Here is a 16,764-nt window from a genome sequence, read left to right on the forward strand (position 1 = left end):
GTACATATTTGAGATATTACAGTTGAAAATGTGAAAAAAATGACAATTTTTTCAAAATACTCCCATTTTTTTGTTATACTGTCTTTCCCTTCACTCGCTAGCTTTCTGCAAGGGGACAGAATGGGGCGGGAGCTAGTGTGCTAAACTCCCGCCGACTCTCTCCCCTTGTCAGCAGCTAGCAATGGGAGGGGGCGGGAGCTTAGCAACTAGCTCCCGCCCCTTCCCATTGCAAACAGCTGGCAAGGTGCGGAGAGGAGGAGGGAAGGGAGTGGGAGTTTAGCAGTCACACTGCTAAACTCCCTTCCTCCTCCCTCATCCGGCAGCTGTCATTGGCTCCCATAGGAATCTATGCAGCCGCCGGCGGTGCAAAAGCTCCCGGCCGAAATGCGCTATCTTGGCCATCCAGGCGCTTTTACACCACAGGAATATATGCCCATGTGAACTGATGCGTTGTAAACCAATGCATCAGAGGGGCAGCGTATATCGGCCGGGCGTGAAAGCGAGGCCGATATATGCTCGTGTGAATCCAACCTAAGGCCTTCTTCACACGACTGTATTGGAATCCAATGCTTCAGATGGTCGCGATTTTTGGACGCAGCTACAATATATATATACGGTCATGTGAATAAGGCCTTAATCTCTTGTGTAACCTTGCAGAAAGTGTTAAATTATCTTTCAACACCTCCAAAGGTGATATGAAGCCTTACCCAGCCCTTACTGAAAAAGTAGACTGCTCATGTAATGTATGGACATGCCTGGTCATTCAGACACTCTTTATAGCTGTACTCTGCTCAAGCTAGTAGGCTAGTAGACAAGGGTTCCGATCAGGACACTTTTTCCATTAAAGGGGTTGTCCAGTTGTGAATTATTGATGTCCTATACGCAGGATGGGCCATCAGTAGTAAATCTGCAGTGGCCAGCTGTTTGGAACTCCAAAAAATTTACCTATTCTCTGTGGTGGTGCACTGAGCTGATTTCTGTAACAAGCAGACAGCTCAGTTCCTATTGCAGTGGCTAGGCTTGGTATTACAGGCAAGTTCCCATTGAAATGAATAGCCTGTAATACCAAACCTGGCGACTGCAGTGGGAACGGAGCTGTCTGTGCAGCGGACCACAAACAACTGATGAATGGGGTTCTCAGGTGGCAGACCCTTGTCAATCTATTTAGGGCCTATCCTGCAGATGGGCCATCGATAGTATACAACTAGACAACCCCTTTAACTCAGAATTTCCAAATATTTTGAAAATAGGTTTTGTAAACTAGGCAGGGATCCAGATGGGGACCAAAATGATTGCTAAGGCACCCAAGAAATTGCAATTGGCGACAAGAATTTTTATTCTTATTGCCACTTGTGACTAATCCCGCCACAACACTGTACTTTGTAAAGAAGTTCTGAGGCAGTGCTCCAAGGGGAGGCGAGGAGGGAAAGTACAATGAAAGACAGAGCTGGTAAATAGGTGGGATTAATTCCCCCAATGAATCATACAAATAAGGATATAAATGTCCGTAGATGAATGATCCAGAATATCCTTAGATCATGAGGGGGATCCGCAGATCACATTGATATCCCATACGATGCAGGAGAGCGTCCTGAGTATGCTCCGGTCATAAGATATGACAGAGAAAAGAACAACAACAGGTAACAAGAAAAAAAACTCTCAGCGCTCCAGCGGTGTTCTTATTAGAAAAGTAGTAACGAGGCAAACAGCTTACTTTACGGGGGTGCCTAAGCTCAGGCACCCCCAATCCCAGTAGGTGTATAAATCGTGGTCGGCAACAGGAATATGTTCCACAAGTTTATTTCGTACAGCGCGTTTCTGCCTTCACAGGTATAGGCCTTTTTCAAGTACCCTGTGAACAGGGCACAACACTGTACTTTGAGATAATTGCTTCTCTGTAGATAAGCTGCTGGGGGACGCACACTGCAAAGTCTCCATTCCCTATACCTGGACTTCTTCCGGAGAGTAGCTAAGGCCTCGTGGAGGAGAGCAGGAGGCTCATCAGGGTCTGTCTGAGTCAAAGGTAAGGAAGCAGAGTGACATGAGGCAGAGTCATGGGTGAAACAGAGGGGTGCCAACCAGGTGAAACGCGTGAGCCCAATGTAAAACACTGGATAAAAAGCCTGGTGCACAGCACAAACCTCCAAAAGGGTGCTCTTATGACAAATAAGAGGAGATAGTTTTTATTTCAATAAAGCCAGCAATAAAACTTGTTACAAGACAAGAGAGCCTCTTCATCAGTTACACTGGATAGTAGACAGTCTCAGGCAGAGGCGTAACTATAGAGGATGCAGGGGATGCAGTTGCACCCGTGCCCAGGAGCCTTAGGGTGCCCATCAGGCCTCTCTTCTCCAAATAAGGAGCCCATTACTATGAATAAAGCATTATAGTTGGGGGCCCTGTTACAGATTATACATCGGGGCCCAGAAGCTTCAAGTTACGCCTCTGGTCAGGCACTGACATTGGTAGTGCAGTGCTGTTGCAGTTGTCGCTCGGTTCCCATTGATTTTGCAAACGAAATGAAACCAATGGGTTTTATTCACTACATATTGCGTGTGCAAATTTTGCATGCGCAATACACTTGTGTCCTAAAATTTTCTGTTTAGGAGCCAAAGGTAATTTTTTTAAAACCTGAAGCACTGCTAGACACCCTTTTAAAATAAAAAAAATGTACGTTTATGTGTTTACAGGTAAGTTTTTCTATTCCATTTTTTATTTTGCAGTACAGGAATGAGGCACATTATATAAGTTCATCGAGGTTTCAATCAGTCCCATAAATATAAACATTTTATCATACATATTGACCCCATTTGAAATCATCGGTAAATCCGGGGGTGAATGAGCCCTAAGGGCGAGCACCCACTGGCGTTTTTTTACCTGCGTTTTGCGTTTTGCGTTTTTCCTGCACAGGCATAGAGATAACATGTGTTCCTGTCCACTGGCGTTTTTTTTGCGTTGCGTTTGCGTTTTTAACATAGGAACTGTCAGTTGCATATGTGTCCTTATTTTTCTCCTAATGCACCCATGAAAGTCAATGGAAATTAATGGAAAAGCCGCGAAAACGCCGCGAAAACGCCGCGAAAAACACCGCGAAAAATGCGCGGAAAAATCGCGGGAAACGCGGCGAAAACGCTGCGTTTTTTTCCCCGCGGAAAACGCAAACGCCAGTGGGTGCTCGCCCTTAAACAGGTTATATAAAATAGGACAATAACATTTCATCCTGAGAAGCCTTTTACAGTCCCTTTTTGCACAAAAGGGTCCCACAGAAGGGACCCCTGGGTTTTATCCAGTTTTGCATACAAGGACAGTGTTTGGAAGTGTTCCTGGTTGCGCCCTGTGTTTGCCAACATAGATGGGATTCAAATATTGGGAGTTATGATACAAAATAATGATGTGGCATAATGCATTGGGTTAATTTATTTGCAGCATCTGTGGTTATTTTGGGTGAATTAAAGTGAATAATATGATGTTGTGATATTTACTAATTACCACAAACTCTAATCACTCACGTCTGTCTTTGTCCTCATTTGGCTCATCATCTAATCTCACATGCCCTACGGCTAATTACATATGAGCCAATTAACCTAACAGCATGTTATATGTAGTGTGGTAATAAATCAGAGCATCTGGAGGAAACCCACACAAGTACGTAAAGAATACACAAACTCCATGTAGATGTTGTTCCTGGTTGGGTTCCAAACCAACATCCTAGTCTTGTAATTCCGCAGTGCCAACCATTGAGCTACTGTGCTGCCCAGTATAGACTGGCATTTTGATTGACTTTTTCCAATTACAGATAAGAACATCTATTCACCAGTTTGCCCAGTTTATCACAAACTAATCTAACAGGGCAAGTCAATGAGTTCTCTGTATCATGGTAGTAGAATGATTGCACTGTCCTACAAAAAATGTTTTGTTTTTCTTCTGGACAAAATTTTTTGTTTCTTAGGGCTCATTCACACGGGGGATGCTTTCTCATGCTGGCCACCGAAAATCATATGAATGAAGAATAGCCGCGATCAAGTCCTGAGCTGCAGCCATGTTTTCTCGTTCATTCACACAGGTGGCTGCTGCGTATTAGCGAAAATATATGCTGCAGCACAGAGCACGGAAATCTCTCAGTCGGCCAAAATCCTCTGAATGACTAACAGTTAAATAGAGCCAGCTGTAATCATTTTGTAGCATTGGACGCTGCTAAACTCCCCCCTCCCTTTGTTTCAGCTCTAATAGAAGCCTATGGGAGCCTTCAGTGTATCTTTGCAAAAGATAGGGCAAGACCTATCTTTTCGGCTGTGTATAAAATTGGTTGCTGATGTCCTATTATATTGGGTGCAATGTTTTTACACAACTAAAAAAATCGCTCATCTGAATGAATTAGAGATGCGCGAGCACACTTGGATAAAGCAGTTACTCGAGCGAGCATCGCTCTTCTTAAGTAACTGCTTACTAGTCCCAGCAGGCTCGGGGTGGCAGGGGAAGTGAGCGGGGGGAGAGAGATCTCTCTCACTCTCCCCACCCGCTACCCCCTGCCGCCCCCCCGAGCCTGCTCGGACCAGTAAGCAGTTACTTAAGAAGAGCGATGCTCGCTCGAGTAACTGCTTTATTTGAGCGTGCTCGCTCATCTCTAGAATGAATATATTGGAAATCATGGCTTCAGGTGGATATTTTTTTATCGCGGCTAAATTAGCAACGTTAAAATGCTTGTGTGAATAAGGCCTCATGCCTTATTCAGACATGCGTACATCGGACGGGTTTTCCTGCCCAGCGGATATACGCTGCCGCTCTCTGCAGGGGGAAGGGGGGGGGGGCGGGAGCATTGCACTGAGCTCCCACCCCCTCTCCGCCCCTCGCCACTATTTGCAATAGCATGGGGCGGGGTGGGGGGACTTAGCTCTGCCCTATCCCACCCCTTCTATTGCAAACAGTGGTGAGGGGCGGAGAGGGAGCGGGAGCTCAGTGCACTGCTCCCAGCCCGGCCTGCCTTCTCCCCCGCAGAGAGGAACAGCGTATATTGGACGGGCGTGAAAACCCGGCAGATATACGCACATCTGAATAAGCGCTTACTCAGATTTTGACTTACATTTACAGATTTACAGACAATAACCTTAACAGTAGAATATAGAAGTGTAGATATAATTGTAATTAAATGTGTTTTATACATGTTCCTATAAAGAATAAATCCTGGATAGGGTAGTATACAGTTATAACAGGACATAAGATCACCTGGTGGCAGATGGATAGTAAAGAACTTCCATAAGTGGCATGAAAATATGGGAAGTTAGATGTAATGTTGGCATAAGTCACATTTCTGTTATGTCCACCAGTGTTCTCCCTTGGAAATATTCCAGCAGTAATCAGCCGGCATCGCAGGCGTCCACTTCCCTTCATACTGTTTTTCAATAACACGTATGTCCTGGTGAAATCTTTCACCATGCTCATCTGATAAGTCACTGCATCTCTCCTGTTAAAGCGTTTTTATAAATGTGGCCCATTGGTTTAATGGTCAATATACTGTAACACAATGGTGCAATATTGGGTATCCTACTTTCTTATGATGTCTAGAACTTCATTATCTTGCCTGACAAACAATTTTGGTTTCCATATTTGGATTCAGCACCCTGTATATAGGTAAGAACACTGATTTTTACACAGGAAAATACACCCCTGCAACACAGTGTTATCAATTCAGTTACAATTTGATGAAGCTTTAATACGGCCGGAGAGCTGACCCTCCATCTATACAGAACATGTACATTTCCATTTAACAGTACAATTGCATTGTAATCTTCGCTGCTATCATTACACACACATGACCCAGCAATACGATCTAATAGGTTATTTGGATTACATCATAAGAAATGCACTCTAATTGCCAGTGATTGGTTCCAACGTCTCCTCCCGCTGGACCTTTGGAGCCCATGGCTTTGTCAGAGCCTGGGTGCACTGGAGTTATTCAACCCTACACAGAATGCTCTACTAGGAACAACTCGGCTTCGAGTCCCTTGCGAATTGACAAAACATCTTGTACTTTAGTATCCAGTGACAATGTGACTTTACAATCAATGAATCAACAAGAAGTAACTCATAGTACAAAGTATTACAGAGCGCTGAAGTGAGACGCTCTACACGCTACTATGGCATGCAGGTCCGGTGAGGTAACAGGTAGATTGTCTTACATCACTATACTACAGGAATTCCAGGTGATTAACCCTATATTAAATTATACACTCACTTTATTAAACAGACTCAAAGCAAATATTAGTTGGGACATGAAAACCGGCTTCATGAGGTTAAATGCTGTGAGGGGGTGACTCAATGCCAAGGCTCTGTAATAAGGAAAGCCATCACAAAATGTCACAGTGCTTTGTGTGGATATGTTATCTGTGTGTCATGGATGAGCAGAGAAGGGACAGTGTCTGCCAAGAGCACATCATGTCACGGTACATACAGTATGTCCCACATATATGGGTAGTGACAGGCCCATTCATAAATTACACGGAGGAGTATGGTGACGGGAACCTGTGGTGCTGTGCTGCATGAAATACACTTAGATGATATTAGTAGAAATAAAGATAGAACATATGACAGTACAGCCAATGATTGCCTAGCAAAAGCCAATGGATATAAGTTGCTCTGTATTTCAGAGGCATGTGGCTACATTTTATGGGGGGGGGGGGGGGGGAGATGTGGCTGCACTGTATATGGGGGGCATGTGGCTGTTTTGTATGGGGGTGCTGGCGTAACTATAGGGGATGCAGGGGATACGGTTGCACCCGGGTCTCGGAGCCTTAGGGGGCCCATATGGCCTCTCTTTTCCATATAGGGAGCCCAGTACTATGAATAAAGCATTATAGTGGGGGCCCTGTTACAGATTTTGCATTGGAGCCCAAGAGCTTCAAATTACCCCCTGTATGGGGGGGGGGGGGGGGCATGTGACCACTGTATATGGGGGCATGTAACCACTCTATATGGGGCCATGTGGCTGCACTGTATATGGAATCACATGGCTGCACTGTATATGGAGGCATGTGGCTGCATTGTATATGGGGGCATCTGACCACTGTATATGGGGGCATATGGCACATTATATATGAGGGGCACATTGCTGTACTGTATATGGCAGGACATGTGGCTGCACTATAGATGGGGGCATGTAGATGCATTCTATATTGAGGCATGTGACTAGCAATCTTGCAAGAGCATGTGGCTGCACTAGATATAGGGAGGAGGTAGGTGGCTGGCAATTGTGGGGTGTATACAGCAGGCAATTTGTTTAGTGGGGCATGTGTCCACATTGTGTGTGGGGCAAATGATTGCACTATATACAAGGGCATTTTGTAAACTGCACTGTAAATGGGGGCTGGAAATTATGAGGGGCATGTGGCTGGCACTTTGCACGATGAGTTATGTGATTGTCAAAATTTTTTTTGGGGGGGTGAGGGGTGGGGACTTGTGCTTGCACTGCATGAGGTGCTATCATGGGCATTTTATTTGCATCTTGTGTATGGCATTTTGTAGAAGCTCTGTAAGCACCTGGAAAGGCAGGGCACAAAAAGTGTCTGTTGAAAGGTTGTCTGTATGTGAATATGGTTTACTGGTACTCTATGGTCAGACATGACCTGACAACTCAGCTCTGCGTCCCTCTCACCTGAGTTCCCAGTGTGGGGCCCAATACCAACTTTTGCTATGAGGCCCTATGATCAATACCTACCTCAGCTTCCCCATGTAGCACATCTATCTCATGTATCCACACTGGCAGCATTACAAGTTACCAAACAGGGTGGTTTGGCCTCCGCAGTTAAAGGGGTTCTCCAATTTATTGGTGGCAGTGGGAGCATGCAGTGTATTTAAAAAATAAACATAATACTCACCTCCTGCTGCCATGATGCTTACTGCGATACGGTGGTTACTTACCCACATGACCGCTGCAGCCAACAGAAGGCCCAACAGGAACGCCACTAATGACACCCTATAAACCTGCCAGGGGCTTCTACTTTAAAAACCCACAAGTCAGGCTTACAGAACATTACTGGGTCTTTTCACCTGGTGATGTCACCTATCAGATGTCACAACGCCATACGGTCCACCACCATGGTAAGTATATTTATATAGTTTTGGGCATGGTGGCAATACATTCATCTCCTTCCTGCAACGAGTGTATTTCCACATGAACAATGTGTGAGGAGCCATGTAATCAGTCTGTTGCGAGCATGTCAGCGCGTATTACTGTAATATTTGCGCTCGCAGGGCCAATTTCCATGTGCGCGTGACACTCCCTTTCCATAGAAATGATTGGCTATTAAAGTCTAATGAGGTCCAGCTGTCTTCTTTTCCTGCGCTTTGCGCAGTCTCACACCCTTCCAGTTACATATTTGCGCACCTCCTATAGACTGGGGGGCCTTTACTGTGCAAAACGCAGGAAAATAGAGCAGGTCCTAGTTTATTGCACACTCGTGAAATGAACGCGCAAAACGCACTTATGAGGACAAACCCATTGACATCAATGGGTTCTATTCTCGGTGTTTAGCGCATGCAGATTTCACACAGACATGTGAAGAAGCCCTGATTCCGCAGAAGATCCATAATGTGGAAAAACTATATTTTGTGGATTTTGCCACGGATTTCGGTGCTTCAATGCTTTGGATTTGCTGCAGATTTCATACTTTGCATTGCAACTGGCAGAATTCATTGAAAATATGTCACAGATTTAATATCTGCAGTGTAGGTGAGCTTGCACTGTGCATTTTTTTGCAATATGTGGATGAAATTTGTGAAAATCTAATCCAGTTTAGGGCCTGAACAAACAAACATATGCACAAATTCGCTTGCTGCATCAGAGCGTATATTTGCATGAAGAAGTTATGTCTTCGACGAAGTGCCATACATTTTACTGTTCCAACCCATCACTATTGTGTGTGCAAAAAAGAAGAGCAGAAAAATAGGGCAGGACCTCTCTTTTCTCGCACGCAATTCTGACACGCTCGTGAGATCAAACCCATTGAAATCAATGGCTTCGCTTCATCGCATTTTGCTGGCGTGATTTTCAGGCACGCAAAAACCTCCACAAGCACGTTTGTCTGTTTAAGCCCTTAAGGGCTCTTTCACATGAGCGAATATTGGCCCGCCGTTTTCACGGTTAGGCTGATATATGCTACGATCTGATGCATTGGATTCCAATGCATCAGATCACATTGCCGTATTCCCGCGATGTAAAAGCGCCCGGCCAATATAGCGCCGGACACTTTTACATCAGGCCCAAAAGATAGTCCTGGAACTATCTTTAGGGCCGGAATACATCGGCCAGTGTATGGGCTCCTGTGGGAGCCAATGACAGAGGAGGGAGGTGGGAGGCAGTCTAGCAGCGTGACTACTAAACTCCTTCCCTCTTCTCTCCTCCACTCCAGCTGATTGCAATGGTAGGGGACAGAGCTAAGTACTGCCCATCCCACCTCCACAAGAGGTGAGGAGGGGGTGGTGCTTAGCTGCGCCCCCATCCCACCCCCTCTCATTGCAAACAGCCAGAGGAGAGGAGAGAGGAGGTGAGTCATGAGGGGGAGGGAAGAAGCAACGGCATGACGGCCTCGTTATATATGCGCCGGGGCCCATGCCGTCTGAATGGGCACACAGACATTAGATTTGTGCACCTGTTCACGAGTTTTTACTTCTCAGATCATAGCGTATATCGTCCGGCCGTGAAAACGGCGTCCGGTAAACGTTTGTGTGAAAGAGCCCTTAGTTACTTAAATATGAACCCATTTATTTTTTAATGGGTTTGTTCTCATAAGTGCATTTTGAGCGTTCATCTTGTGAGTATGCAAAAACGTAGGACCTGCTGTATTTTCCTGCGCTTTGTGCAGCAAAGACCCCATTGAAGTGCGTAAATACGCAAGGGGAAGAGTGTGACAACTGAGCTCTATTAGGCTTTAATAACTACGCAGGTGTGTAAAGTGGTCCTGCACGCATAAATATAACAGTCATATGCGCTGACACATGCAACAGGCTGATTACATGGTTTTTCAAACATAGTTCATGCGCAAATACACTGCGCTGCGCACACTTATGCGAATGTTCGTCTGGAGGAGCCCTAACTGGTGTTTTTTTTGGAGATACAGTAAGTAATTGTGAGATAAACTGGAATCAGTTCAGTAAAATAATATTCTTAGAAATACAAGGAGAACAGGTTGTCAAAGGTGGAAAAAAAAGTCTGCAACATAGTATTTTGTCTGAAATATGTGGCGTCTGCGTCAGAATGAATTCCAGCCTCTCAGAACACAACCTTGTTTTGTTAATGATACACCCAGTGTTTGTGCATTTTGTTTAATCGTATGATCCTTTGTGCTGCAGAACATCCTGTCTCTCTGGCTGGAACTGGTTTATAGGTAAAGTATTTTGGACAGCTTCCAGATATCACTGTCATTCATTCTATTTACATAATGTGGAAATATGCTGTCCTTACACAGGTACTAATTTACTCCACCTTCCATACTGCGCTGCAATGCATTTCTCCTGGAGGAATACGAATAATGCAAATCCTAATACCATAGTAATAAAATAATACCAGTAATAAAATCATTAGTCATAATAATAGTACTAGTAACATTGTACTACTGCTACCAGATTTCCTCAAAAATAAGACTCTGTCTTTGCCCCAAAAGAGGCACTAGGTCTTATTTTTAGGGGATTATACTTATCTGTCCTCCCACTGCTTTCCGGAGCTCACGTTTGCAGTCCTCAGCCGCCGACAGAAAGTCGCTTCCTGGTTCCGGGATTCATAAATCGCGCCTCCAGGAAGCGATGGCTCTAATTGGTTCTTCAGCGCTGCTAGCCAATCGATGCAGCTCTCAATGAAACAATGCGATGTTTGAGATTGGTTCATCGAGCGCTGCATTGATTGTCTGAGCAGCGTTCTAAGAACCAATCAACAGCCATCGTGTTTTGAAGGCGGGATTTATGAATTGGCTGATAGGCATTTGTCTCTGCATCTACAGCGGCGAACGCAATGTCTGCTGCGGAGGGAGGAGAAGCCACCGCCGGAGATGCAGAGACAAATGACCAACATAAATATTAAGAACATTGCGTTGCATTTTAACGCAAGCAGATTTCTGTCGCGGGAGAACTTCTAAAGTCACTGCGATTTATCGCAGCTTTTGACTTTAAATGGAAGGTTCATTCGCTCCAAATCGTGGCATACCGTGATTTTTATTAAGCAAGCAGAAAATCAAAAGGATTTCTGCTCATATACATCAGGCTGCGTTTTGCATATGTTATCCTATGGAAAGCGTTTGGTGCGTTACCCGCGTGCGCATTATCACCGCGGATAACGTAATGAACAATCGCCCGTGGACTGGAAGCCTAAGGTAGCTGTCACACCTGTGTTAGAGCTCAGTTCAGGGTTTCCATCTCTCTGCTTTGTTTTTGGAGAAGAGAAAATGAAACAAAATGGAATAAAGGATCCATTTTTTTCCTCATTGATTTCAATGGGGTTTCAAAAAAATGGAAAACAAATGGAAAGGCTTCAGTTTATTTCCATTTCATTTGGTTTCTGATTTTTGGACGGGAGATTTGTGCAGTCTGCAGTTTTATGCTTCCATCCAAAAAACGAAAACCCGATAGAATAGACCCAAACAGAAGCCTTTCCGTTTGCTTTCAGTTTTTTTTAACCCCATTGAAGTCAATGGAAAAAAAAACAAAGCAGAGAGATGAAAACCCTAGTTCTAATGCAGGTGTGACGCCAACTTAATCAGTTCACTTCTTTTTATTGCCCATTTAGTAGCAGGAAACATTAAACAAGTTTATTTGATATTGAAGAGAACATCCTATGTGGCAGGTTGGCTTATACTATGTACTGATATTCCAGGCCCGACTTGTACCTGCAATGTGTAATACCCTCTCATCATTGGTGCCAGTTTGTAGACTTTTCATAATCCTATATTTAATCATAGAGACAGAGATATCTGTGTTACACAAAGACTGCATACATATGTGTTGACTTCTGCATGTAGTTCTACCTTAAAAATTCCATGTCGACCTGTGAGGCCCTAACCACATTACATTATCTTTCCATTCCATTGAGTAAGTAAATTGTTACCTACTAAAAACAAGGATGTATTGTGCATGGAAGTTATACTTTATACAGTGGCAATTATATGAAGACGCAAAACCCAGCTCAAACTGGAATAAATGAAAGTATGACTTCTGTGTAATTGCCTGGGATGAAATGATAGTATTCAGAGAACGCTGGTCACAGCTGCTTGTATAAACAGAGTAGCATTTGGTGGCAGGACTGCCCTTAATGTACTGAACCTCATCTGACTGTACTCTATGCAAACAAAAAGGTCTATTTGTGCAATGCACCAAGTTGTTACTCCTCGATGTATCCCTAGGTCATATAATGTATCTCTCGTAATCATGTAAGATGGCCACAGACCTATCAGACTGCTATTCCTCCAGACCCTCCCATATACGTGCTCAGATGAGGGTGCAAATATTCTCAGTAGAGAGTGGGAAGTAAGCCGCTGCCAGATACCTCATCTCCATGGAGAATAAAAAGAGTGGACATGTTGAAATCCAACATGTCTGATCCTTATTACCAACATCTGTTAAACCACCGTTGATTGAAAATGTAATAGACATTGAATGGTCAGTTGGATCCACCTCTCTTTGAGGGCTTTTGCGCAACTACAGTTGCCGCTACGGAGCGTAGTTGCACATGAACAAGGTAAAGATCTTTTTTTTCTTTTACCTTTCAAACTCTGTACTATTCTACGTGAGTTTGAAAAAAAAGCAGGAAGATAGGGCAAGTCCTGCCTTGATCACCAGTAGAGCTAATCCCATTTTTTAAAAGAAGTCTTAGGACTCCTTCACATCTGCGTTGGAGCTTCTGTTCCAAAGCTTTTGTTACAGAGTTCTGTTAAAATCCAGGATGAAATAGTGCTGCATTGTGCTGTTTCATCCTGATAAATATTGAGGGGCAAAACGGAAACCGGACAGACCCCATTATAAGCATTAGGGTCCATTCAGGTATGGCATGGTGCCAGATGTGGCACCATGCTAGACCCTTCAAGTTGTATAATTATGCGTTTTTCCACTTAAATGTAGTTTGGTCTGATATCATTTTTGCAATAGGGTTTACTAAAGAATTTGCACCATTTGCCTTCTGCAGCTTCTACATATCACTGTATGCAGACACTGCAGTCTAAGTTTCAATGGGGGTCTGTTAGCAAGTCTGGACTGACAACTTAGGGCTTATTTAGAAAGACCGTATATCGGCTGGGCTTTCACAGCCGGCCGATATATGGTGTCCTTGTCTGCAGGGGGAGGAGGTTGATAGAGCCAGGAGCAGGAACTGAGCTCCTGCCCCCTCTCCGCCCCTTGCCACTATTTGCAATAGGAGGAGAGACAGGGCGGAGCTAAGTAACAGCGCTTAGCTCCGCCCCCATCCCGGCCCTCCCATTGCAAATAGTGGCGAGGGGCGGGGAAGGGGCGGGAGCTCAGTTCCTGCTCCTGGCTCTTCCATCCCCCCCCCTGCAGACAAGGACACCGTATATCGGCTCGGCGTGAAAACCGAGCCGATATACGGTCGTCTAAATAAGCCCTTAGGGTCACTTTACAAAAAGAGCAATTACAGGTGATTATTGTCCAATCTTAGCACGGGAATCGCTCACTTGTCAAAGTTACTTGGTATTTATTTCACAAAACTAAGTGACTATTGGGCATGTAAACAGGCAGTCATTCATCCATGAGCGACTGCCTGTTTACTCAATGGAGGCGGGCGGTGGGAAGAGATCTCTAGCACGCTCCACCTCTGTTCACTGAATGACTATCCCTCCTGTGTGAAAGCATAGAATAATCATTGGGATATTTATCCTGTGTTAAGGCCCATTTAGACACAACGATTATCACTCAAAATTTGCTCAAAAGCCGTCTTCTGAGCAATAATCGTTGTGTGTAACTGCACTGACATCGTGCAGTTTTCATTATGCCCTCGCTCATTGTTGTCGTTCAGCATGCTGAAAGACGACGATGAGCCTTATCAGGGATTCATAGCGGGATACAGCTGATACTATTGTTTCAGCTGTATCCCGCTCCCTGATGACAGCTGGGTATGAAGAACAAAGCGGTCCAGCTCTGTTCTCCCTACCAGGTATGGAGCGCTTGGCTGTATAACAGCTGGGTGCTCCGGTCAGAAAACATCTGGATCTGGATACAGAAGATAAGCGGGGACACCCCGCTTGCTGTCTGCATCCTCCACTCCAAGCGCTCGGCTGTATAACAGCCGTGCGCTCGGAGAGGGGAACAGCTGTATGCAGAAGACAAGCGAGGATACCCTGCTTGTCTTCTGCATCTTCCGCTGGCAGCGCAAGGTGATCACTCATCTTGAGCGATCATCTTGCACTGTAAATGGAACAACGATGATCGCTCAAAAGTCGCTTGAGCGACATCTTTTGAGCGATTATCGTTGTGTCTAAACGGGCCTTGAAGCCACCCTTCATTTTTGTGCCCTTATCTTCCCTCTCCTGCACCTTCCTAATAACTAATTTATGAGTACAACAAAAATAAACTTTTTTGAGGTCATAAATTACTGTAGCTGATAAAACAATGTTCAGGAGAAGACAGAACAAAAGGGAAACTAAGCCGTCAGTCCAGCTTCACTGACAGATCTCCTACTGAGACTGCAGTGTCTGTATACAGCAATGTGTAGAAGCTGCAGAAGACAAACGGTGCAGAATTCTTAAACCCTATTGCAAAAATGATTGTCAGTCCAAAATACGTGCATTTAACTGGAAAAAAATGAACTTACATGACATGTGTATATAGTCTTTTGGTTCAATCACAGCCATTCATCAAGCACTGGTTGTGATTGGCTAAGCGTCAGCCAATCACAACCAGCACTTCCAGGAGGCGTGGATTTTTCAATCCCAGCCAGAAGATGAAGAAAAGAAACAGTGCCGAGACCCGGGGAAAAGCTGCGGCGGTGCCCCGGACAGGGCGGTGGAGGTGATGTATAGCTTATTTTCTCAGTAGAGCTTATATTCCCCGCCCACCCCTGAAAATCCTTGCATGTGATGCTACACAGTTGCATGACTTTGTAGCATCACATGCGACTTTGCAGCACTACAAAATCGCAGTATTGCTGCAAGAAGACGCAGCAATATCGCATGATTTTCTCGCCTGTGTGAAGGAGGCCTTACACACACAAAACCATGCACAAATACGGTCGTCTAAAAAAGTCCTTATTCAGTTGTGAGTACGGTGTATTTTCTGGTTGGACTTTCTATCAGTTTAACACAATGGATAGTGAGCAGTGCCAGATGAGCGATAGTGAGAGCTGACCTCTGGGATCTCTACATACTTGTTTGCTCTGTTATGTTGGCCACTTATCAGACGCCATGCATTTGTCGCAGGCTCACATGGGTTAAAGTCTGACTTCATTAACAAAGCCTGCTGCTCATATCATGTAATGTACACAGCATTGTCAGTATCTGGCATCAGACTTCTTTTTCATTAGAAGTTACATTGAGGCAGTCCCTATTGTCCCCTGACTCCCACGCATGTGACATCGCCTGTATTTATTTAACAAGGTAATTTAATACATGTGCCCTCTGCAGGAATCAGGCACCCGTGCTGTACATCTGCTCAGTTGTCATTTTATATTTCTTAAAGGGTACCTGTCTTCAGACAGACTCTCTACCATCTATAAAACACCTTAAATGGGTTGTTCATTTTTGGAGAAAAAAAACAAAAAAACATTTTATACACCCTACTAGGAAATTCAGGGTTAATAGAGGGGGTCCTCTATCCAGGTTCCTTGTTGCTTCACCAAAATAAAGAACAGCACCACCATAAGTGAAATGAAGCATTGCATAGTTCCCATTGAAGTCAATGGGCCATCCATTTAATTTGGGCATCTGAAAGGTCTTCCATAATGAGAGATGCTTTATACTGCCGCTCTAGCTAATATATTAGGGTCCCTTCTTTAAAGGCCTTATTCACACAAACGTTTTATTGCAGCTATTTTGCAGCTATAAATCGTTGGCCCAAAATCGCAGCCATCTGAAGCATTGGATTCCTATGCATTCATTCAGATGGGCGATTTTCCGGAACGTAAAATTGGACGGCCGGAAAAGATAGCACATATGCTGCAGATTGTCCTATCTTTTGGCCGCGATCAGCCTGCACTTACCATAGAAGGGGAGGTGGAGGGACTTTAGCAGCGTCTCGTGCTGCTAAACTCCCTCCCTTTGCCGAGGCTTGCATAGGCTTCTATGGGAGCTTGTATTGCTGCGATCAGCCAGCAAAGGGAGGGAGAGTGAGGGGGAGACAGCTTAGCAGCACTAAACTCCCCCCCCCCCCATCAGATGGAATTCCGAGCTGCGTCGTATATACGCTGTACCCGGCCATCTGAATAGGCGAGAAAACGCAAGACCTAGCTGCGACTTGGTCGTTGCTTTCTCTCGTACATGCAATTTTCGGCCACAATGCGGGCAGCTGAAAATCCAAGCCCGGCTTCCCCCCAAACCCCTTTAAAAACCTTCAAATACCATAATAGAAACACTTTACAATTTCCAATTGGTGTTGGGCAACATTCACTCTTGCTCCAATCCTGCTTTAAAATTGCTAGCAGTTCTTGGAAAGCCTCTGCTATAAAACCAATGCATATCCAATTTGCTAAAAATGCTTTTAGTAAGGAGGTCGAAATAATTAAGTAGCAAAAATCTCCTCTTGAGACAAATAACATTTTTAATATTCAGGTTCTGATTTTCC

Source organism: Eleutherodactylus coqui, chromosome 6, assembly GCF_035609145.1.
Source record: "Eleutherodactylus coqui strain aEleCoq1 chromosome 6, aEleCoq1.hap1, whole genome shotgun sequence".
Taxonomy (NCBI): domain Eukaryota; kingdom Metazoa; phylum Chordata; class Amphibia; order Anura; family Eleutherodactylidae; genus Eleutherodactylus; species Eleutherodactylus coqui.